The sequence below is a fragment of the Leiobunum rupestre genome, chromosome 1, assembly GCF_980474605.1.
Source record: "Leiobunum rupestre chromosome 1, qqLeiRupe1.1.hap1, whole genome shotgun sequence".
Taxonomy (NCBI): domain Eukaryota; kingdom Metazoa; phylum Arthropoda; class Arachnida; order Opiliones; family Sclerosomatidae; genus Leiobunum; species Leiobunum rupestre.
The window spans coordinates 12,363,150-12,390,065 of record NC_143384.1 but is presented as its reverse complement, the minus strand read 5'-3'; the positions used below and the strand labels follow the sequence as shown (position 1 = coordinate 12,390,065).

The 26,916-nt window shown below is 34.2% G+C and overlaps 1 long non-coding RNA gene across 2 annotated transcripts; it reads right to left on the bottom strand.

The window, feature by feature from the left end:
• Positions 1-23,401: 23,401 nt before the first annotated feature.
• On the bottom strand, positions 23,402-24,759 carry LOC149961106 (uncharacterized). 2 transcript variants are annotated; one of them, XR_016479785.1, is made up of 3 exons: positions 24,672-24,759; positions 23,517-23,581; positions 23,403-23,478 (listed from the first exon to the last, which is right to left on the bottom strand). It is a non-coding gene; the product is annotated as an uncharacterized LOC149961106 (long non-coding RNA). The 2 variants fall into 2 exon arrangements; XR_016479784.1 differs by having other exon boundaries at positions 23,402-23,581.
• Positions 24,760-26,916: the final 2,157 nt, after the last annotated feature.

Genomic DNA, 26,916 nt, shown 5'->3' with positions numbered 1-26,916 from the left:
TCGTTAAGTGATTGAGGTTTTTGAAGGGTGGTAAGGGTGATTCGTAAAACCCCGTACACCCATTAAAACCCATGCATCCCTATAAAAATAACCGTATACCACCATAAGAAACCCAGTAGGCCATTAGGAACCGTGTACTCTCATAAAGAGTGCCATGAACCTATTTAAATGATGTGTACCGCCAGAGCCTTGCCCAGTTTTTTGGGGCCCTGGGGCAAATTTTGTAGTCGTGGGCCCTTCAGTTAGCCTCCCGCCTAGAGACCCATATAGGTTTTGAAAATATTATGGGCTCGGCCCCCCTAGAGGCCTAAAGACGTTTTGATAATATTATGGACTTGCCCCCTCTTCCTAGAGGCCTTAAGACGTTATGAAAATATTATGGCCTCGCCCCTCCCCCCCCCCCCCACTCCACCACTAGCAAAGTAACCTCTGAACACAAAAAACGCAGCTAAAAGTACCTTGAGGGTCTCGGCGACCTTTGCCCTATACTCGGGCACCTCAGTAACGAAACGAAAGCCAGTAACGGTTTCCCTCTGTCCTGCGCTGTCTTTCTCTTTGCCGCCCCGTCGGCTTCCTTACTGACTAACCTAAAGCTGGAACCATGTACCAAGCGCTCCTACCCCTTCGCCCCTCCCCCCACCAAAATTCGCGGCGGAAAGAGATAATATTATATCGAGTGTATTGCGGGTTGGGCCCGAGGGGCTGATCACTCCGCGTAATCGGTGTACAGAGCCGTACCTTTGACTGTACTAATGGGACTACGCGTAATCTTTGAAGTCCCTGCCTTTGGCAGTGCTAATCTAAGCGTAGTCCGGTGTACAGACTTTCTAAGAGTGGTTAGCCCGTCGGTTGGGCCAAACACGCCACACTTTACAAGGGCAACAGATATCCCCGATCCGATTTCTAAAATATACTCAATGACCTAGTATTAAGGCGAAGTGCTAGGAATACCTTCGGTGTGTACCTTCGGCGATGTCACGATAGATCCGATTTCTAAAATATACTCAATGAATTAGTATTAAGGCGAAGCGCTAGGTGTACCTTCGGTGTTATCTATGGCGATGTCACGTTAGATCGCGAATGAAAGTTGGGAAAAAATTACGAAGAAAGGGTCTTAGAGTTTTATTATGTAGATAATGCACTTTTGATACTAATTTATCTAATCTCATAAAAAAGCATGTGGATAATAACTGAAAACAATTGGGAACAAAGCAGATACGGGACTTCACTTTTAAGGTGGTTTTTGGTGTTTTGACGGCAGATTTCCGAGGGCCCATAACTTGGAAACGAAACGCTTTAGGGCGCATGTTCATCATACATTTTTAATTCAGTAGGACCAAAAGAATTCGCCCGATAATTTATGACATTGTCTCCCGTAACACCCTGTATTTGTTACACTTTGAACTTTTAAAATTAAACGGCAACAAAAATGGTGTTGGGAAAAAGGGAACACGTAACGCGATTTAGTTAACACCATTTTGAAAATATGAGCTACTGTGGCAGTAAGAAACATTTCGCCAATTAGTTGTCTCCCTTTCCCGAAATTACACTTTTTTCCTTTAATATAAAAGTTAAATTGTCAAAACGGCAATTCGAGTGAAAATGAAGTTGGTTATTTTTTTACCATTGTTTACCATTGTAATTAAAAAAATTATATAATATCTATAGATCAAGGTTCACCCATTTCCACCATGTTCAAATCTTTTGAATAAAGAAGGGCCGGACGACGGACCGTTGATTTGCCGCGACTGCCTGGAAAAGTCGGCCAACGAAATTCAGTGTACTCAGGATAACAATTCCTTTGAAAATTGGAGAGCCCAAGGAGTTACAAAGCCTAAAAGACCTGGAAAGTCGTATTTATCTCCTTGTCCAGACTTCAAGGAGACAGATTTAGTTAACCTCAAGTCTTTGGCAATAAATGTTTTAAAAAATAGCAATAAAATTCGGAAAATCTAGGATATGTTTATTAAATACATGTGCTTTCGATAGCTTCGCCCAGTTGTTGGCCACAGTTTATTGCGATGACAAACACTGGAAATCGTTTATGGAAAAATCTGATTTGCCAACTATGAAGTTTGTAAATTTCTTCATGAAGCAGAAAAAGATTAATCAAAGGGTATACGAAGAAAGAATGACCCTATTAAGAGAAATTTCACAACGGAGAAACATTCCAGGAGAAGATATGGAAGAAGTTAACTGTCAAATATCTGTAGCAGAACTAATTTCAATACTTTTTAGAGAACTTATTTCTTGCACTGAAACTAGCATGTGCTGTTCCGCAGATTGTAGAAGAGCACATGCTACTTTTAACCGGCCATTAATTTCTTTGGAGTGTGTTCCAGACAACGTGCACAATCTTCAAGAAATTATAGCCGAGCATTTCAGCGTATTTCCCCAGTACACCCAATGTTCGTTAAAAGGATGTGACGCTTTGAAATGCACGGACCAAAATATTGATAATTGCGAATTCGGTTTATTTTTTGAGTTTGCCGCTACAGGAACGAACATGCTAAGTGAAACCAGGATGATCGTTCGTTTGTCCGAAATCCCAAACACCCTCAAAATTAAGGAAAAAGCATTCAAATTGCGTGGCACTGTTGTTTTCCGCGGAGAAAATAATCCAAAGGGCTTAGGCCATTATGTTGCGTACGCACTTAGGCCAGGTAACCGTTGGATTATTTTTCTTTTTTACACTCTCGCTCAAAGCAACAACGATTAGTATATACTAAAACTTAAAGGCCGGCTACATAAATATCGGGTTACTCTGTCTTTCACTAAAAGTAAGCTGACAGAAAGGCACACGTGTATTGCAGTCAGCATACTTCCAGTGAAAGGTAGAGTAAATCGAATTTTTATGTAGTCGGTCTTTAATTAATATATCTTATGTCAAATATATTCTCTAGTTCAAAGAAATAAAAAAATTACCAGTTAAATTTGTTTGGCGATTCTAATCCTTTATTTGTAATTAAAAAAAGTTTTTTTTTATCAAACTTACAATATTATTCTTTTAGACGTTTTACTAATCGTCATTCAATAAGTTATAGTATTCTTAAAAACGAAAAAAGGCTGAACGGGGTCAGTTAGAATTGTATAGAGGTTAACAAGATCGAGGAAGGATCGACGATCAACCAGAGAAGGCCAGTCGGGAGTGGCAATTCGCTGCTCACGTGGTAGGTTTCCTAATGGAAACATTATTTTCGACGCACGAGCTGAGACATTGTCCAACCGATTGATATCGACTCCAAAATGTGGGTTCCATTTTAGTTAGTTCTATTTTTTAGTTTATTACATGTGATTGGAAAAGTTGATAATACTAAACTTTAAAACCAAAAATGTATTTATCATTTCAAGAGGTAAAAACGTTAACTACTCTATTACTGTATCAATGGTACGCCGAAGACCACAAGGGAATAGTATATTAGGTATAAAAGATATATTTTTATAAATAGACTAAACTAAAATTCTACGAACTTTGACCTTTAATTCTGGACAAACCATGAGACCTAGGGAAAAGTGGCCATGGACAATTTTGAACCTTTGACTAAGTTTTAAAGCATATCTCAATTTCAACAAAACCCGTAGAAAGCCATTTTCCATAGAAAAAGTGCGATGTCCTTTATTTCGAAATGTTTTGAACTATTTTTTGCCAACATATCACAGATATTTAAGTTTTCAGGTGCAAATAAATTAGGGGGAGATGATTTTGGCCCCGCCAACTAAATTGTTAATAGCTCCGAATTAATTATGGAGCAAATTTAAATTTTAGCGTATTATTACAGCAAAACGAGGCCAACGTAGTAGGGATTTTAGTTTTCATCGCGATGTAGTTTGTGGGAGCTAATCGTGATTCTAGCCCCGCCAGTTAATTGATGAGTTTTAGAATAATATCTTAGAATTAAGTATGGAGCAATTTGATATCTTCTCGGAATATTGCGGAGCAAAATGAGATTAACATAATGGGTATTTTAGTTTCTCTTCGCGATGTAGTTTGTGGGGGCTGACCGTGATTCTGGCCCCTCCAGTTAATGAGTTTTTTTCCTAATATCTTAGAATTAAGTATGGAGCAATTTGATATCTTCTCGGAATATTGCGGAGCAAAATGAGATTAACATAATGGGTATTTTAGTTTCTCTTCGCGATGTAGTTTGTGGGGGCTGACCGTGATTCTGGCCCCTCCAGTTAATGAGTTTTTTTCCTAATATCTTAGAATTAAGTATGGAGCAATTTGATATCTTCTCGGAATATTGCGGAGCAAAATGAGATTAACATAATGGGTATTTTAGTTTCTCTTCGCGATGTAGTTTGTGGGGGCTGACCGTGATTCTGGCCCCTCCAGTTAATGAGTTTTTTCCTAATATCTTAGAATTAAGTATGGAGCAATTTGATATCTTCTCGGAATATTGCGGAGCAAAATGAGATTAACATAATGGGTATTTTAGTTTCTCTTCGCGATGTAGTTTGTGGGGGCTGACCGTGATTCTGGCCCCTCCAGTTAATGAGTTTTTTTCCTAATATCTTAGAATTAAGTATGGAGCAATTTGATATCTTCTCGGAATATTGCGGAGCAAAATGAGATTAACATAATGGGTATTTTAGTTTCTCTTCGCGATGTAGTTTGTGGGGGCTGACCGTGATTCTGGCCCCTCCAGTTAATGAGTTTTTTTCCTAATATCTTAGAATTAAGTATGGAGCAATTTGATATCTTCTCGGAATATTGCGGAGCAAAATGAGATTAACATAATGGGTATTTTAGTTTCTCTTCGCGATGTAGTTTGTGGGGGCTGACCGTGATTCTGGCCCCTCCAGTTAATGAGTTTTTTTCCTAATATCTTAGAATTAAGTATGGAGCAATTTGATATCTTCTCGGAATATTGCGGAGCAAAATGAGATTAACATAATGGGTATTTTAGTTTCTCTTCGCGATGTAGTTTGTGGGGGCTGACCGTGATTCTGGCCCCTCCAGTTAATGAGTTTTTTTCCTAATATCTTAGAATTAAGTATGGAGCAATTTGATATCTTCTCGGAATATTGCGGAGCAAAATGAGATTAACATAATGGGTATTTTAGTTTCTCTTCGCGATGTAGTTTGTGGGGGCTGACCGTGATTCTGGCCCCTCCAGTTAATGAGTTTTTTCCTAATATCTTAGAATTAAGTATGGAGCAATTTGATATCTTCTCGGAATATTGCGGAGCAAAATGAGATTAACATAATGGGTATTTTAGTTTCTCTTCGCGATGTAGTTTGTGGGGGCTGACCGTGATTCTGGCCCCTCCAGTTAATGAGTTTTTTTCCTAATATCTTAGAATTAAGTATGGAGCAATTTGATATCTTCTCGGAATATTGCGGAGCAAAATGAGATTAACATAATGGGTATTTTAGTTTCTCTTCGCGATGTAGTTTGTGGGGGCTGACCGTGATTCTGGCCCCTCCAGTTAATGAGTTTTTTTCCTAATATCTTAGAATTCAGTATGGAGCAATTTGATATCTTCTCGGAATATTGCGGAGCAAAATGAGATTAACATAATGGGTATTTTAGTTTCTCTTCGCGATGTAGTTTGTGGGGGCTGACCGTGATTCTGGCCCCTCCAGTTAATGAGTTTTTTCCCTAATATCTTAGAATTAAGTATGGAGCAATTTGATATCTTCTCGGAATATTGCGGAGCAAAATGAGATTAACATAATGGGTATTTTAGTTTCTCTTCGCGATGTAGTTTGTGGGGGCTGACCGTGATTCTGGCCCCTCCAGTTAATGAGTTTTTTTCCTAATATCTTAGAATTAAGTATGGAGCAATTTGATAACTTCTCGGAATATTGCGGAGCAAAATGAGATTAACATAATGGGTATTTTAGTTTCTCTTCGCGATGTAGTTTGTGGGGGCTGACCGTGATTCTGGCCCCTCCAGTTAATGAGTTTTTGCCTAATATCTTAGAATATCTCGTCGGAATATTTCGTAGCAAATTAATGTGCAGTTGAGTTTTTCATCACGAAGTGGCTTATGGGTTAGGCAGAACGTGATTCGGATCCCACCAATTAAAAATTAAATTACACAGAATTAAGAAAGGATTTTATAATAAACGCTTTAAATTTACCTAGAATTGTAAAAAAAACTAATCTTTTATGCACTTCTTTTAACACGTTCGTATCATTTTTATAGATAAACTGTTGAACATTGTAGAATGCAATTAATATTAAATTAATCAGAATTAAGAATGGAGTTTAAAATTAAACGCTTTCAATTTCATTAGAATTTTAAGTTATTTGTCAGTGAAAAAAGTCTTGTTTTAACCTTTTTTTATAACGTTTTTATAGATGAACTGTTATTACATTGTAAAATGAAGCAATTCGTTTAAAACGTTTTTGATAAAATTATTAGGGAACATATTTACAATTAAAAGTTCGAAAATAATAAGTAATATCCAATAATTTACTCTGAAAACATTAAGTGACTTTACCAAAAATAACTATCACATTAGGTGATTTTATAGGTTCGAAAATATTAAGTAATATCGATTAATTTACTCTGAAAAAATTACCTGACTTTACCAAAAATAACTATCAAATTAAGTAATTTTATAGAAAAATTAATTTATCGTTATCGTATATATAAATTAAGAGATTATTCTTTAACACTTTATTATTTTTATTGGTTGGTTCAAATTAACCGTTAGCCTCTACAGAGACCCCACCCATAATAAACACTTTCCAGATGAATTCAATCTAATTTAAATTTTCGGCGAAATATTACGAAGCAAAGTAAATTTTTTAATTAATAATTACCAATAAATTTGGGTCGAACGTAATTTTTGAAAAATTAAATGGTTTATATCTCCGGATTAATTGTGGAGCAAATGAAATTTTTTATAAAATACTGTGGAGCAAAATAATGCCGAAATAATGGCTATTTGCGTTTCGAATTGCGAAGAGATTTGGGGGGGGGGGGCGACCGTGACTTTGGCCCCGCCAATTAAAATTTGAATAACTTCAGTTTTAAAATGGAGCAAATGTTTTGGAATTAAGCGGTCGTCGGAGCAAGATGAGAAGTTACAGAATTCACATTTTGATATTAATCGGAACAGGTGGGGGGGCCAAATGTTAACTTGGCCCCCGAATTAAAATGCAATTAACTCCCTATTGCATATGGAGCAAAAGTTCTAACTAAGTGCAATCGTTAGAGCATTAGAGCGAAAAATTATATTCTATGTTTAAAAGAGATCGGTGAACTGGGGGGGAAAGCGTTAACTTAGCCCCCCCAATTAGAAATTAGTTATCTCGATTAGCAATGTGGAGCAAAATTTTATTTTTGTGGAGCATAATGGAGCAAAACAAAGCCAATTTAATTATCTATTTAATCGTTGTTTTATCATAAGTGAGGGGGCCTATTGTAAACTTAGCCCCCCCAATTAAAATGTTAATAAGTAATTAATGGAGACGGAGCAAAATGGTTACGACACGGAGCGTAATAGAGCAAAATGAGAGCAAAATGATGGATTAAGTAAATTTTGATTATGAGGATTGGAGGGGCCAAGTTTACGGAGCCCTAGCTGCGTTCTCCTTGTGTTTGTTGCTTCTAAGTTTCAGCTAGGAGCAACTATCACAACACCCCACAGAAGGAGAACGCAACCCGTCCAAAGTCGTTGATTTTCTTATGTACATTTTTCATTGGCTAGACGCTTTAGCGCCTGCTGCCGTCGGAAGGGGAAAATTCGGAAATTGTCTCCCCCCCCCCCGCCCGTAAAACGTTCAGCGTAAAGGCTCGTGACGCTCGTCCAAAGAAATTCGTACACAACCCTTCGTTAGCGTGTTTAAAGGTTGGCTGCGTTCTTCTTGTGTTTGTTGCTCCTAGGTTTCAGAGAAATTCTAGAAAAAAGTATAAGCTATTTCGAATATATGCTAATATTCTAAAAAAAGTTAAAATAAGATTACTATCAGATATTCGTCACGATGGTTTTTTTTATTGAAAAAATCATCTATAATTTCACACTTCTACAATAATTGCATGTTGCAAATAGTCTCACAACCTTCAATAATACATTGTTTCCATTCATCAAGGTCACGTACTTTTGTCGTGCACACTAAAGACTGTTGATGGTTATGTTATTTAAGTATTCAGTCGCTGTAAAAATTGGATCTATCGAATGTTGGCAGAATACTGCTTGTAGTTTTTGAAGGTGCTATGGGTAGAATTGGTGTCCAGGTAAATTGGCCTTACCCTGACGTGAGTAACCCCTTATTACCCATTGTGTTACTTGGTTTTGGAAATGAGGTAGCGAAACGCGAATATGCTTATTTAGATTAATTTTAAGACGAGCATAATTTTTCGAATTACCGGTTTTGGAAATAAGTTAGCCATGTCAAAAATCGCGAAACTCCACACAAATGGAAAAATGATTAACTTCTCGGGCCCAGATTCAAAAGAAAATATATTGGGATACGGAGCCTGGTAAATCCCTAGTAGCACAAACCTGGCGATTTAGAGTAGGCTGTGAGTCGCGGAGTCCATATAACGTTGGCGTCGGTATAAAGTCCATATTTTTCTGTTGCCCGCCAGTTATAGCTGGTTTCACACTCGACGGAAAATATGCCGGAAAGACGATAATAAACGCCGAGCTGAAAATTGATTCCCATTCGATATACCGCTAACGTTCAACTTTACGCTGCTAATTTTCCATCGAGTGTGAAACCAGCTTAAGACGATTATATTTTTTAGCCGACGGTAAAACACCCGATTAGCCTCCACCAGCATATTTTAATTATTACGCTGATGCTGTTTTTAATATTTTATGATATTTTAACTACTAAACGATTACGCCAGGCGCATTAAGAAAAATTAATCGTTAAAAACTAAATATGTCTTACAATCACAAATTAATTAAAAATTAAAAAAATTATAATTTACCGTCGACTTAAAAATATAATCGTCTTAACCGAAAACTATGGACTTAAAAACGACGCCAACCCTATATGGACTTCTCGGCTCACAGCCGACTCTAAAACGCCAGAATTTTGTTTGGCCGGATTTTAAAAGTATTATTATTTGTTAACAAAAACGTACTTTACAGCCACAAATATTTAAAGGAATTTAGCTTTGAAGTTTGTGAGTAACATCATATATATCCCCTGTAGCACAGCCGGTCGTATTAGAGTCGGTTTTAAGTCGAAGACAAAAAGCCAACTTAAAAAGTAGGACTTTTTGGAGTCGGTATACCGACGCAAAGCTGACTTTAAATAATAGTTCATTTGCCGACTTTAAAACGACTAAACTTTTTTAATCTACTATCGGAGCGCCATCTTTGGTCCCGTTCCGTAACTATTAGAGATAAATTATATTCCTGCTTTCGGTTGATTTACACGTGTCGTAACGATTTCTTAATATTTTATATGAAATATTTAACAATTTTAAGTAAAACATTTAAATTATCTGCATACAGTATCAAGATAATCTTCTAAGGTAAGCTTTTTCATTGACATTTCATTTTAATTTAAGATTATCTTCGTATAAGTGGAGGATTGGAATAGAAATTAGGCTTTGGTTTTATTTTGTCCACAACGCCATATTGACTAGCAGTGAAGCCAGTTGAAGGCAATAAAATATACCAATAAGGTCAAAGCTTTTGTTTACAATGTGGTGACTAGCTAAATTAAATTGATAAGTGTGAATTCGGTTAAATTAATTTTTAAATTTCTATTAAATGCAGAAGCTGTTCGCCCCTTGCCGTAATATCGTAAAGCTATTTGACATTGACGAAGTTATGAAATCTTAGGTAAAACACACATTTTTACGAGGGGTGATAACTGGGATTTGAACTACATTTTAAAACGGTTAAGAGAACTGAGTTTTTCGACGATAGCTCTGATTTTAATAATGGGAACTACATATTTTATTATCACGTTGCATTTTTTTAACTGTCACTTAACACGATGACTTTAAAGTTCCTTTATTAAAATTATACATGTTCTTGCCTCATACACACATTATATACACGAATTATTTAATGAATCTTATATTTTCCATTTGAACAAAAAATCTAAGTCGAAAGTAGAGGTCGGCGTTTGAATAAGAAATTATACGATTGTTTATATTTATCCATAACCGAGCATTATTCAGAAATATTCGAAAAAAATTATTAATTTTGCATGTTAAATCGTTGTTTAATCGTATAATATATTCGTATAAAACAAATAATACTAGTTTTAATGATTAATTGAGATTTTTGCGGTTAAGTTATTTGTTCCGCCGACCTCTAGAGGCTCTAGTCAAAAGATATGCATTGCGTTTTATCAAAAGTGGATCAAATAAAAGTAATTAAGGGCCCATAGAGCAACGCTTAAATCATTCGACACATTTGAAATCACGTGACTAGGCGATTCATAACCACCAAGCGGAGAGGTAGGGAAACAACAACTAGGATCAAATACATGTAACGATCGCAGGACCAAAAAATTGTTAAGTATTCGTGGCTGCGCAAATTACTTTGCGTAAATACCAAAAAAATAACAGAAGGGCAAGGGTCAAGGTTCGTAAAACTGCCTACTTGGATTCATGCTATTATTGTAATCCAAAATATAATGTTTTGATGACTACGGATAATCAAAACCAAAATGCGTGATATTGATAGTCCTCCAATTTGTGATATTTCCACTGATGAGGTAACTGCTTTCGATGAAGATATAATCAGCCCTAATAACCATGAAACTTCAGCTACCACTGAAGAATTTATTGGCGTTACCCGAAATAAATTCTTCAGTGGTAGCATGCACAATTTTACATACCCACATTAGAAATAGGCGATGTTGTATATTTTCTTCCAACATCACATTGCTTCTTTAATACTGTTGTTAAATATTGCCTCTTACTGATCCAGGATTTTTCTAACTGTCGCTGCACCTACCTAAATTGAAAAATATTGAGCTAATTTAACGGCCATACAGGTCCTTAGATTAAATTAAGTTACGGATATCATTGCTCGCCCATGCTCCTTGAAATTTGTTGGGTAAAAAGTTGGGTCGAGGAAAAAACATACCACCAATCAAATACCTATTTATCAACTCAAATGGTAAATAAATGGTCAGGGGCCAACCATCGAGGTCAAAAGTCATCTTCAAAGTAAAGTCAAACAAAATATGTTTTCAACTTTTCCCAAGGTTGTGTGGGTGGGTTTTTTGTTTAGGCGGCCATCTTGGATTTTTACATGTTAGGATTTAGTCACTTTCTACTGGTCACTAATACAAGTCTGTAACTGAAATGCAATTAGTCTGTAATGAACCTATATTTTCGCTGCTTTAGCGCTGCCACATTACTACATATAAGCTGCAAAATATCTGTAATGGGACTGCAATTGTCCTATAGTGCAGGTGGGTTTTCACTGCAATTCTGCTGAAAAGAACCCGCCTTATCATAATGGTTCCTTTTTTTTAATATTTTTCCTAAGGAAGTCAATGGCTCGGCGGTGAACTATCAGTATGGTAACAATGCGACCCGAGTTCAATTCCTTATCACGATCAAATTTTACATTAAAATACTTAAATATTGAATTAAATATAAGATTATTATAATTTATAAATATTGAATTAAATATAAGATTAATATAATTTATAAATATTGAATTAAATATAAGATTAATACAATTTATAAATATTGAATTAAATATAAGATTAATATAATTTATAAATATTTAAAATGATGTAGAATAAATTATAGTACCTAACGTTATAACTTTGTAAAGGACATTCGCCAAAGCTGTTTTTTAGAAAAACGCCGTAACTTAACAAGCGTTGGTGGCTGAGTGGTTAGAGTAAATCTCTTGCACGAGGCAGAAACCCTGCCATTGGACGTTGAGAGGTTGCATAACACTCAGCAATCGGTCCGTCCCAAAGTCATTAAGAAGTTGAAGAGAAAACGCCCGTACAAACCAACAAACACAACAGACTCAACAAAAACCAACTCAACAGACTCAACACCCACAACCGTCATAACATAAACACAACAAACTCAACACCCACAACCGTCATAACATAAACACAACAAACTCAACACCCACAACCGTCATAACATAAACACAACAAACTCAACACCCACAACCGTCATAACATAAACACAACAAACTCAACACCCACAATTGTCATAACATTCACACCCTGCACATAAACATTACAATAATGAAATATCCAATCAAACTGAGTTAAAACCGTCACGACGGTGAGCGTTAACGAAAGACACCATCCCAACCGATAACGCTCACCGTCGCACGGTGGTTTTGCCAACCCTTCGACAGTCCTAGAAACTGCGTACGCAATGATTAACCTGTGCACGGAAAATGCGAACGCGTTCGCAGGACAGACAGACAGACACGGTGATTTTTAAGTAAACATTTTCTCGACTTCCTATTGGTCGAATTCCATCGGGTAAAAGCTAAATAGACATAAAACGTCACGTGGAATAACTTTCTAATTGGAACCAACTTTCTAACACTTACGGTTCTCGAGATATTTTTTGGATGACAATAAAAATTGTAAAATTAGTAAAAGTTACAGAAATTTGCCAAAACTATTCCAATGTGAGAGAAGTGAAAACGTGGAAGGCCACAATTATCCCGCAAGGCCTTAATTATACAAAAAAACTAGATATATTTTATCTTGTATTAAAATTTTTTTAACTTGACGCTAAAACATTTTTAGGGGTAGTTTAAATTCAAATTAAGACAGAAATCATAGGAAGCTGAAAAAATTAGTTGAGTTATAAATGAAACTTAATATTTTATTTAAATTGCATCTTTCATAAAATGTTTTCATTTGATGGAAAATTAAACTGTGAAAAAGATTTAGAGAAGGCTTACATAAAGTTGTAAGGTTACATTTTTTATGAAATATATATGTAGCTATTTAATTATAAAATATATTTATAAAACATTTAGTAACGAATTAATTGATAATTATATCAATTGTGAGCAAATGTTAACCAGTCCCTGACCTTAAACCCTACCAGTGAGCTGTACATATTTTATACAACAGAATAATATTTACATCGTGTAACTTACCTTTGAACGTGAGTTAAAAACAGGAAAATAGAAATTTGATTAATTTTATAAGTTCTTGGGGTAATTTGGGCTAGAACATATTCATACATTAGAAAACGGTCGTAAAATTTACGCACAAAATGGAACACAAATGTGTTTCGTAATACAAATATTATAAGTTGATATATTTAAAACAGTCCACCGGAGAGTAAAACAAACAGAGCCCAGGTTATTAATTTATTTTTAAGAAGCAATTTCTCCAACACAATTTGCATCTTGTTATATTTTAAGCCTTAATTCACAAATACAAACACTTATTCGGCATTCCTTTATGCTAAATCTCTCTCGGAATGTTTTGCATCTTGAATTTGTGTAACATGCTAACTCATTTGCTTAAGTCTATAAAATTTTAAGCATTAAAGGGAAAAGAACCTCAGGGTTTTGGTGTGGAACACCAAGCTTTAAATTTTGGTCACCAGTGGCGCTCGCGAATGAATTACAGGAGGATGGAAGTTTTCTGTAAGTTTTCCCCTCTGTAGGCCAACTAATTTTTTCTAAGTTCTAATGCGTATTCGCGGAAAGAAAATGGCTTCGGTTTCGGGAAATATTAAAAAACGGTTTCGCGAGAAAGAAGAAGGAACCCGGTTTGGTAACCAAAAAATTAAAAGACAATGTTTAGAGAGATAAAGAAACAAAACAAGAATACATTTGCACACTGCAAGTGAAGAATTAAAAAAAAAAGATTTTTTGCTAAAGAAAGTTTTCGAAAAACATAATAGGATTAGGCCTTTGCGTGGAAATTTCGCAGTCCCTCCATTTGATAATTCCTCGTTTGTGACACATTTATTAGAAGTTCACAGACATAACTGTTTATCATGCTTGTCCGGTAAGTAACCAATTATTTAGAACACTGCGGCTCTTTTTTAAGGAGTTTTAGAAATTGTTAGTGACACCGAGGAAGCAATTTTACCACTCAACTTGCTTAAATTAAATAATAGATTAATATCTGATTTCAACAATGACGAGATTATACCACCTCAATAAGTGAAATCTCCAGATTGCAGGTAGGTAATTAATTTTAAATACCTGTACTCCAAAATGAAATACAAATTTGTATTTAATTTGGTAGTCTAACTTCCCTTCCCCATCTGATGTCCCCAATTATTGATAGAGAGTCAACAATGCATTTACCACTACTGGCATCAACGAATTGTCAATCTCCTTTACCAAATATATCTCCAGAATTTGGTTTAGAGTCGCCTATGTTTTCATCTACCCCTTTCGTAGCAGGAGTAAGGTAATTGATCTTAGGAAATTTGCAAAATATACACATTTGTAAGTTAACTGAAAAAAAAAGTATTTTTAGGGAAAGGTTAGACAACGCCCATGGGATATCACCAGCAACCCTTTCCAACCTAAATTGCACAATGTAAGAAACTTATTTCTTATATTTATATTTACCTTTACATTTCATACTAAATATTTTCAGAACAATCAAGCCAAATATTGCACCAAAGGATTGTCCAGAAAAAACTGACCTAATTTCAAAACATGTTGGTCGATTCTGTGAAGGGGCCAGCATTACATTACCTGTTAAATAAATAAAAATGGTGTTATGAGTCCTTGTGATTTAAGAATTTAATTTACCAATAATTACACACCATGATTTACATTTATTTTTTTAATTACAAGTTTAGGAATATATTTTACCTATCACTGAGCTTTTCATGTACATAGCTACAAATTCATTGACAAAAAATTTACAATAAACCAAATTCTTCAAAGCCTTTGTAAATTCCATTATCTGATGGGTAAACATCTCGTATAGCCCACACTTCACAAGACGGAATTATCACTCTATTTCTGGGACCCAATCTACCAAGTTTCCAATGAATAAATGAACGATAAGCAGCGTGACGGAATACTCTATGGGTAAAACCTTCTTCCACTTGAATTTGCTCACCTCGGGCGAGAATAACCAGTTCTAAAATATATCTCTCCAAGATATTTGCAGCAAATCTATGATTCTGTGTTACACATCTTGGATCTCTTGCGTCTGTACAGCAAACCCTTTCATCTCGGCAATAGCCACAGTAGCACCAGGATAAGTCTGAAGACTTAAGTGAAGGTGATTTTGGTTCTTCAGATTGACTTGATGTACCTGTAGGGTCCACATTCTTCGAAGCGGAACTTGTATGTTTATCATTTTGCGATACAGTGCATGCTCCTCCAGTACATACTACTATTTCTTTTAAAACACTCAGAGCATCAATTCCATTGAGACAATCAATTTGCTGGAATGGTAAATTAATTTTATCAGTATACGATTGTATATAATTCAAACAAATCAGAACCTGGCTAAGAGTCATTCCAAGACTAGTCCCATCTAATTGTAGTTTTTTGGCAACTATTTGAGAAATTTCATTGAAACTGATACATCCTTCATCAATTTTCCCCCGTTTCGTAATTATTTCAGTTAATTTCTTCACATAAGTAACACTTTTCTTTGGTCCCTTAGCTTTCGGTGGCTTTGTTTTTGGTATTTTCTTTGGTTTTCCATTAGCGAGCACTCTTAAGTTGTTTGTCTGAGTAGTTGCCTTTACTTTAATAATTGAATCAATTTAAGTTCAAGTTAATTTGAAATATAATTAACTATCAACAAACAGTTGAATATTCTTGGAATTTTTTATGAACTGATCCGTTTATATTTAAAAAACCAAAAGCATGTTCCCAAACTCGCGAGATGAAATAAAATTATAAGCGGTAAATACTAAGGTTATGAGGACTGACCAAAATTATTGGGAAGCCGTTTATTTAATTTCTCCCTAGACGTCACAACACCTTCTTTTTCTTAATTTCCCCAATTATTTTCTACGGATGAAGGATAGGCAACTTAGGAGGAATATGTTTTGCCTTACTTAACCCTAATTTGGTGCGAATATTACCCTTTGATCTTTTCAAGTCAACCGGCTTCAGTTATTTAATAATGTTGTTTATAGCTAGCGAATGTGAAAATTCGTACGTATTACGTCTAAAACTAAATAATTTTAATTTTTTTTAGCTGTTACTGATCCTCAATTACCTTTATTTTTAACTTTTCACTTAGCTCGTAAAATATTTCTAGTAAAGAAAAATAAAAATATATGCATTACAAAAATAATAACTTTTTTGTTTTGTATTTATTTAATAATTGATACTAATTTCGCTACATCTCATGTAAGTTATTTACGACCGAATCACTTTCAACTAAAATAACTACCAAAACGGCCAGAATACAGAACTGATTAAAACACGTCTTCATGGTATACGTTGAGCGGTGGTGTAGGCAAGGGGAGGGTTTACAGTTTAATTTTAGCTGTACTTTATTTTTACCGGTTCTCGATCCCGCATAGGTATTTTACATAGTTTAAACGTCCAGCTAACGCAATTGAGATATTTCCAGGTGAATTGTTTTTTTAAAATATTGTTGGATACATGTTAGGTCGCATAAAAATTGTGTTGAAGGGATGTTGAGAATTGCCTATCACCTGCCAAAACGTATTTCGTATTGTTAAAAGAAGACCTGAAAAAAGCTGTTGTTTAGTATTCATGAATAAGATAAAATTATTGAAATCAGAAGTTTTATCTCTAATTTAGGAAAGGCATAAATTTGGTGAAAATAACACCTTTTAACCTTATAGCTAACCGTTTATTAAAAATCTGGAAAATCTAAGATACGTTTATTAGTTTTTTTTTCGTTTTTGGCACCATTTTGAAAATTATATTTTAAGTACAATATAAATAACATACATTGATTTTAAGTTATTTGTCCAAATTTGTACTTAGAAGGTTCAATTATACTATTTTATTGATAACGTAAAAAAAGCAAGGAAATTTAGTACAATCCAAACATGATGACTACACAGTTTATTTGAAATTATATTTATGGTTAACACTGATTTTCAGGAATACAGTCGCCATTGCTATCGTATTGTAAACCATCTCCACAAATGCAGTCGTTTACTCGACATTCGTAAGTACAGAACGTCACTCCGCACGTTCTGCACCTTTGATTAGGAGCACATGATAGCCTCACCTCTCCAGGTTTTCCGCATGGCTCGCTTAAATCTGTGTAAAATAATAAAAATGACTAGATGGTTATATTCACCTTAAATTGTTAAAAAATATAACAATTTTATATTTGTGGTATTTCACCTGGTATAAAAACCATCACGTTATAAAGTGATTGTTTTCTGAACTAAATCATGCTTTTTATGGTCATGATTATTAAAATTATTTAAATATAATTTCTTTGATTTCCGATGTAAACGCTCTTTGAATATACTTTCAGTTTATTGTCCCAAAAGTTCCAAACAGGTAAGTCCATCGAGAGTGATTTCATACGCGATGTATTCTTATTTTACATCCCAGAGGTTAATGAGCACTTGAGTTGTCAATGGCATCATATGATATGACGCAGAAAAATACCGTTACGCCATTGTTTGGTACACAAAACCTATACCAAAGCTACTGCTAGAAGTACTTCGGTTAGTACTACTTATAGTCCTATTCTAAACTTTAGGTAAAAAATTAGTTTAGCTCCGAAAAAACGGTGTTACGGATAAGTATGTGAAACATTCTGGAACTTTTTCTACGAGTTCCAGTGACTAAATATTATTTAATGATCGTGGTGCTACTTATCAGAGAAACGGGCTTACAAACACCCGACGAACTTTATTATTTTCTGTACCAAATTGTTTTCAAAAATGATCATTGTTTTTGAAATTGGCATGCAGCTAGTATATGCTATTATTGTAAGGAGAGGCCCCAGGAAATGGTATAGAAGCTCGAAGATTTTGTCATGATCAGTTTCCTCAAAGATGAAAGCTAGATCGAGGGTCATCTGGTTTTTAGAAAGCGGGCTTAGAAGAAGGTGAAAATACAACCATGAAGCGAACGGGAAAGAGCGCTAGACGTTTCAAAAGACGAACAGTGGCGTCGGAAGGTTCATATTTGAGGGGGGGGGGATAAACCCGCGATATATATTTCCAAAGAGATGAAAGCTAGTTGTATACTTGTTGAGGATCGTCTAATAAAAACTTTAAGCGTGATATGCATTTAATCTAATAATAATCCAATAGGCTAAAATTCAAGAGTTTTTCCAACGCATAAATCATTTGGTTATTTGTAAAACCTATTACTAACGAATAACAAAAAGCCATTTGGGGGGGGGCAACATATGCCTGGTCCCCACCCGATTTTTTTGGGATGGGACCAAGTACCCCGGTCCCACCCCCCCCCCCGTTCCGCCGCCACTGAAGACGATGAGCAGCAAGTTCTTAAAAATATAGCAAAAATTTAAAAAAATTACCACCTCAGGCTCTAATACAAGCGTGAAACCTTCGCACAAAATATTAATGTACCCGTTCATAATTTTTAGGCGTGTTACAAATAGTCTCACAACCTAAAATTAGGCTTTGTTGCTAATCATCAAGCGTGCGTTCTTCTGTCTTGCGCACCAAAACCTTCAGATAATACCCGTAGAAAAATAAGCATTTGTTAAATCTGTAGACCGGGGTGGTCATTTACCTGCTCCACGACGACCTATCCACCTCAAAAGAAACGTAACTTCCAGATGGATCTCCGTCGTGCAAAATCACATGTCCCGTCTGGTTTCTAATGGAACGCCTTTGAAATCACTTGGAAAAAGTATCTTGCAAAAAACGTAGATAGGCATCTCCATTTAGACTAAGTTGTAGAAAAGGTCTACTTTGGTTCCGCTGGTGATGGTTATGTGAAATAAATACTTCATCACAAGAATAAGTGTCCTCCTCAAATGTTAGAAGAATACTGTCTACATACCACTGACCAAAGTCAATTCAACGTGGAACGTCAGCAACGTTTGAACTGGTGTTAATGTAGAACTCGCCAACCCATTACCTAATTAACCCCTACATGCCATCCAACTTTCATGGTACTTCAAAATTGGTTACTACCTATTGCCTAAAGGTGATAAGAGAAATTTAAAGAAATATTGAGGGAACTGCTTCTGGTAAAATCTTCGATTTTCTTAACCATTTCCTCAAGTCTGTCTATAAATAAAACGCATATTTGTTATTAGTAAGGTTTCCCATATTAATCCAAACCTTTATTACCGTTTATGAATTTTTCGAAACAGCATGCTATTTTATACTTAAGTATCTACTCACCAATGCATTTGGAGGAACTACAGTATTTTCCTAATGCATTTTTAAATGTTCTTATTCGCTCTGTTGTTCCACTGACAAGGAGACGACCCGAGGTGTTACACACCGATTTCGTTCAAACTCGAGGGATTGGTAGACCTTCATGTAACTTGAAAAATGCTAAAGGGAATTTATTCAATGGGCAACGGTTTTGCCATGGTAACGATAAATGTTTTTGACAACATAAAATGGAAATTTTTCCTATTTAAGCCATATTGGTTCATTTTCACCCATTTGGTTCAAATTGATCCAAATTTGATCAATTTTGGCATTTTAATTTTTTTTTAATTTTTCACATGGGGGACCCGTGGAATCGGTCCAAATCCCATGTTATTTTCAATGGGAAAATTACCATTTTATGTTGTCAAAAACATATTTCGTTGTCATGGCAAAACCGTTGCCCATTGAATAAATACCCTTTAGGATTTTTCAAGTTACATGAAGGTCTACTAATCTCCCTGAGTTTTAACAAAATCGATGTGTAATACCTCGGGTCGTCTCCTTGTGAGTAGAAAATTTTAAATAAATTCCTTTTGAAAATTGTGGGCATCTGTATCTTTGCTTTTGATGCTTAAAAGCATTCGTGACGAGAACATTTTATTTTTAACTTCATTTCGAACAGTATCATTACTTTAAAGTAGACTGTGACCGTTGTCAGACTTATCTTACTTCTAGACGCACAAAAATTAACTTTTGCCACTTGCATAAAATTTTATCGCTTCATTGATAAAATCAAATAATTATTTTAAAAAAACTAGTTCGAAAGGATAATGTTCTTCAGATTCGAAGCTGTGTCAGGTTTATAGGCAAGGTTTTTAGAGATACCTCTGAAACAAGCCCTTCGGGCCATGAGCATAGACCTTTTCTACTTATTGGGACCCATAGAATGCGCCTCTGAATTTTCTACGTACTTATCTGTTACACCCTGTATATTCCAAATGCAAGCGGAAAATGGTTCCAAGCTCAAACAACAAAACCACTACCTTCGTTGCTTTAAGAATATTACCAAAAGAAAATACAGACATAAAGTCTAATATTAGTGCCTTGACCCGCGACGCCTTATTTGAGGGGTAACAAGTTCCGGGTTTCGTACTGTAACTCCCCTCGCCCATTTTCTGGAACTTAAACCAAATGATGTGCTACACCACCGTATTAATAAAGTTCCTACAAAAATACGCGTATAGTATTTTGAAAATCGTATAATTACGGTAAAAATTGTTGAAATCCAATTAGTTTACCGAAAAAATAATAAAGCTGGTTTCTCACTCGACGGAAAATATGCCGGAATGTCGATAATAAACGCCGAGCTGAAAATTGATTCCAATTTGATATACAGCTAACGTACAACTTGACGCTGCTAATTTTCCGTCGAGTGTGAAAGCAGCTTAAAAAAACTATTTAAATCGCTCTGTAAAATTTCTTTGATGAACTTCAGGCTAACTCCATTGCATCCTCTTTGAAAATATTTATAACAGATCTGGTTTCTTACCAGCGATGTTTTGAAACGGTGAACCAAGCGCTTCGTGTATTGCCAATACGACAAAAAAAGCTAAGACAAAGTAGAAAGTAACGAACTTCATTTTTGCGTCAACTTAAATCCGGTTTTAGAGACAATACAGATCTCCTAAATAGATTTTTGGCATTTTATATAACGTGCAGAGAGTTCCATATCATGGAATCAATTATACTAATAATTGTATTTTCACAACAGGATATCCTTTAAATTTTATGTTCACTAATTAGAAGGATGCAATTTAAACTTATTTCTGATTATATTTATCTCATACAAACAGCTCTTTATTGGAGTAGATTGGAGCTTTTTCTGATATCAACTAGATTAGCCGTTCAAAGGTGGTGCAAGTGCCCAAACAATATATCAACATTTACTTTTAACTACCGTAGAAGTGACAATGTTCAAAATTCATTTTTGTTTTCGTTTCGGTCTCTATTGGAATGATAAAAAGGGAGCCGATTTAATTTAAAATAAAAAAAACCTAGGCACGCTATCTACAGAGAGATGACACTCAAGTGATAAAGCAAAAACCGACTGACATAGTTTTGGAATTAACCAATCTCAGAACCGTTATGAGGCTATTATGACTTTCAAATTGCCTTCTATTTACAGGTTCAGGAAAATTTGTTAATGGTAATTTTGGTTTGATTCGAAGGTTCACAAATTGCGGATAAGCGCGCTGAAGTTGCACCTACAAATGAAGCTAAGTTAGCTTTAACTGACGCAGCTTCGCTTGGCAGGTAGAGGCAAGATTGTTTTACAAACACCTTCATAATGAAAGTGTTAAAGACTATATTCAAATTTTGAAATATTTTGGCAGACTATACAGGGTCTTTTAAATTGATCGATCCAAGCGTTTTTCTCAAAATCTACGTGATGGAAAATTGTACGGGTGTACTGTAGATGTAGTCTTTAATTACAGAAGTCCAGCGGTGTTAAGTTCTGAGATCTAGCAGTCCAACGCACAGGTACATTCCTAAGACAATAGTGGTAGATATGCCTAGGTCTAAAAAGGTACTACGTTCTACAATCATATACTCTTATTGTTCATTTTTTTAACAAATGTTTTAGATTTGTTATCAGAAATCCGAGGCTTTAATTCCAACAAAGGGACATTGTTGTTATATGCTTATTTTGGTTTCAAAAGAATCGATTACCTCCTACGATCTGCTTATCTTTTTTCAATAACTCAAAATTCCGGGGGAAATAACCGTATTTTAACCGAGCCTACCATATTCTTACTTTTTTCAATATGCTCTTTAAATTTTTATTCGCAACCTCCCCGTGAAACAAAAATTCGAAAACGCACAAAAATTTACAAATTCAATTGCGTTATATATACCCTGAAAATTTCATAATTTTCCGTCACGTCGTTATTGAGAAAAACGCTTGAATCTATCAATATAAAAGACCCTCTATGTCAAATGTGTATGTAGAAGCTATTTCATGTAATATCTCTTCGTGGCTCATGAAAAATCCTCAAAATTGAAAATCTGGTTAAGACGGTTTCCCACAACAAACCGTAGTACAAATTGTTTTAAGAAACCCTTAAACACCCATCATTTGTTTCTTCCGACCTACGCTGAAGCGGGTGGTCGGATTTTTTGAGTGCTGGTTCATACTTCTAGAACAAACTCGAAAATAACGTTCTAAAAGTGTTGAAAGACTTGAAACAAATAAGGTTGCATTGCAGTTTGTAGCATTTTTTATTTATTTTTTATTAATATTGTAGTATTTTTAGAAAACATTTTTAGCTGTAATTGATAAATTACTCTATTTTGTTATCTTTATCGTTTATCCTATTTGATCTTTATGAAATAAATTTAAATTTATTACAATTTAGTTTTAAGAATAGTAATATGGAACATGTATTATAATTTGGTCTTCACCGTTTTTTTGAATTCAAAATAGCGATCTACTTTTGTACCACTTTTCTTACATGCATTACATTTTTCAATGAACTTAAAAAACTTATTTTTTTAATAAACGATTTGTTTTTAACAATTTGCATTAAAAAAAACAATGCTTTGACCGATGATATTGTATAGTTGTTGAAGTCACAAGGTTCGTTAACAATTGAAATCATACGGAAATACTACTATTTGCGTATAATGAGGCAGTGCTATAGTCATATACTACTTTAAAAAACAAAATAAAAATAAAAATGAGGTGTGTAACGAGTTTTTCCGAGATGATGGATAGAAAAAGAAATTAAAAGTGTTAATTTTAAACCATTGTTTATGTATCACTTAATTTTATTTGGTTTTACAATACTTTTCTCACTTATGCCAAAAATAAAGCATGTGAAGATAAAAACTGACCATTAATTAAAGATAAGTGAATAAGTTAAAAAGTACTTGAAAATTCAGTCCACTAATTATAAAAATATTTTATTATATTATTGAAATATTATCATTTAAGATTATTTTATATTTGGGATATTTTAAAAATGCTACACATTTTTTGGTTTGTCATCAACGAAAAGTAACTTTAAAGTAAGCATTTATATCAAGAGATATTTTATTGGATGACCAAATATACTTTTTTTTTACAAAATATTATAAGGATATAAAATAAAGTACCAATGAAAATATGCTGAAAAAACCTTTAATTTAAAGCAATTTTTTTAATTAACAACAAATTCCTGTGATTAACATTGGTTTTCTGGAACGCAATTCCCATCTTTGTTGTATCTTAAATCATCTCCACAAATACAACCGTTTATTCGGCATTCCAGAGTGCACACTGTCTCACCACATGTTTTGCATCCTCGATTAGGGGCACATTCTAACCTCACCTCTCCAGCTTTTGCGCACGGTTTGCTTAATTCTGCAAAATTTTAAAAAAAAACATTATCATACACCTTTTCTAAATTTAGCTAAATTATTTCTAAAACAATCAGTTAAATGAATTTAGATGAACTCAACAATTAACACATAAAACCTAAAAAGCATGTTCCTTATAAAAAATACACAATTTGTATCTATGGTGTTCAAATTAATAAGTTAGATGTTTTTTGAATGCCAAAATCTTTCTCAAAGACATATTTTGATTTATATATTACAAAGTTAAATACCTTTCTTATGTCACACCTTCTCAATTTTCTACTAAATTTATTAACAGGAAGCACATGGTTGACTTACGTGGAGAATATTGGGTGAAAAAAATTACCAAATATATTTTACGGGACATAGGGTTGTGCTACTGACACTTTTGAGTTTGCTTCGATTGCTATTGTAACCTTCACTTCACAGTTAACGTCAACGACAATTGTTAAAAATTGTGTATCAACGCAAGATTAAACCACTTTGAACAATTAACTCTTTTTGCTGATGCTCAATTATCTTTAACACTTCAAAAGTTATAACATTAATATTTGCATTTAGTTTGTAATTTTTTTAAATACAATAAAGATATTTAAGGGAGAAATAATATATTTAAAGGAGAAAGAATATATTTAAGGGGGAAAGAATATATTTCAGGGAGAAAGAATATATTTCAGGGAGAAAGAATATATTTCAGGGAGAAAGAATATATTTAAGGGAGAAAGAATATATTTAAGGGGGAAAGAATATATTTAAGTTAGAAAGAATATATTTAAGTTAGAAAGAATATATTTAAGTTAGAAAGAATATATTTAAGGGAGAAAAAATATATTTCAGGGAGAAATAATATATTTCAGGGAGAAAGAATATATTTAATGGAGAAAGAATATATTTCAGGGAGAAAGAATATATTTCAGGGAGAAAGAATATATTTCAGGGAGAAAGAATATATTTAAGGGAGAAAGAATATATTTCAGGGAGAAAGAAAATATTTAAGGGATAAATAAAAATATATTAAATTGACAAAAAATAATAAACTTCGTTGTGCATTTCACATACTCTTCTACATCTCAAAAATGTTTTACACAACTTACCATCACTTTTAACAGAAACACTTTGAACTAAAATAACTCCGAAAGCAATCAGGATACAACACTTAGCAAAACCCGTCCTTTCCATCGTTCAGCTATACGGAATTTGGAGGTTTCCAGAAAAGAATCAATTTATATTCCACATAACAGTTGGTCGTTAAAATATTATGTTAGGAAATTGTGAAATAATATTGTGTTAGGAAATTGTGAAATACAATAGAAGTGCCTGTCATCTGCCAAAACGTGTTTCGTATAGTTAAAAGCAGAACTGTTGTTTTGTATTAACGAATGTCACGAATTAGCAATTGAAATCTCTAGAGTTCTCGTAATACACGCATTAAAATAAAAGTTCTTACCCACAAAACTGACCATTTATTTCAATAATATTTCTTATGAAATATTTTTATTACTTAATATCAAGAATGTATTTATTTATACTCAGGGAGAATGAATATGTCGAAACTATCGACGGACACGTTGAGGCCCTAACCCCGTCACGCTAAGGGGGGGGGGGGGAGGCTGTCTAATTTTTTGCGTCCTCGCAACTTTAAGATCCAATGAGATTGCAGTATTATTTGATTTTATGAGTCATTCCATGTGAAATCGACCAGGCGGAAAAATGACTAATTTTTTATTTTAATAATACTTTTTCTACAAATACATTACAACTAAGATTCTCAAATTTTGAGTCTCGAAATTTCTTATTTCGAAATATAATTTCTTTTTCAAAAATTGAAATTTTTGGCTTTTCAATACCAAATTTTGAATATATTCAAATATCTTTTGAACCAATTCACCGAAATTAATGAAACTTCACACTTTAGGCATAACAAAAGAGCTGAACCTGAATCTGAAACCCAAATTTAAAAATAATTTTTTTTGAAATATTTGAATATTCGGGAGGTCATGGTTGGTCGCGATTTGCGACGCGTACTCCACCTTCAAAAAATCTGATTTTTTTTATTTTTCTTATAATGGGGTAAGAAGTCATTTAAAAACATAATTGTAAGGTATTATTTTTTAATCGCGAGAAAAAAATAAACACGTTTTTTTTTAAATCAATTTTATCGATATTTGAATATTCGCGGGTCACGGCTGGCCGTGATTTACGATTCGAACACCACCGTCGCAAAAAAAAATTTCTGTTTACCTAACCAGTTTATAAAAATAAATTTTTGGTTTATGTATATACAGGTTTCAATAATTCAACCCGTGTTGTGACAAGAACACCTTTTAAAATATTAAAGTAAGCCAACAAACTCCAGAACAATTTATGGTAAATGTGAAGTTAATAATAATTGAAAGCCCACTAAGACAATTTAAAAAAATAAAGTTAAATTACTGTGAAAGTAATTAGTATGAAAGTGATAGTTATATTTTAAACAACGTTATGTGTATCGTATTTTGAAAATAGCTTTTCAACTTTATCAAACTGATTTTCTTTCCGTTTTGAGTTGTTGGACATTCTACGTGACAAAGAATGTGGCAATCTGGAATCCAACATAAGTCTTTTCTTCTTGGCCAGCGGTATGACGATGTTAATCCACCAGGTTGTAAGAATTTGATGAGTGCGTCGTCCTTTTCATCGGAAATTTCAATTACGACTCCAAAATACAACTTGGAATCGTATACACTAGCGACAAAATTTCCTTGCGTTAAATTAACTAGAGTAGAGCATTCCTTTGGTTTAGAACCCACAAGTACTGTGAAAGTATCCGAGTCTCCCGAAAGCCTTGAAATCTTCATATGACACAGATCGGTTGGTATATATTTTAAAACCCTTTCCTTAAATTTGAGCCTTGAAACTGTAACAGGAAACTGATAAAATATTAAAATGCAAAGGAGTACGCGTGTACTTCCAGGGTTTTCTATTCGTCGAGGAGGGGGGGAACTACATTGGAAATCACTTACTTTTTCCATAAGAAAATAGCGAAAAGAGACACAGCAAAATACACGTATTCCAAATAACGAAACCTTCATACTCATAGCAAGCAGATTTTTACTTTAATAACCTTATATCTGGCCCTTTGTTTTAAAACAGTCGTCTGCTACGGTGTCGTGACTTGTTATAAATAAGTACATTGTAAAGTAATTATCATGCTTTTTTTATTTGTATTTAATTAATATGTAAGCGAGTTTTACTTTCATTTAATTTATAAATTCTGTCGGTTAGTTTGCATTTTATAATATTTTAAAATGAAGTGGCACTTGGTTTTTATTGTTATTTTTAGAGCTTGATATTGCTTAA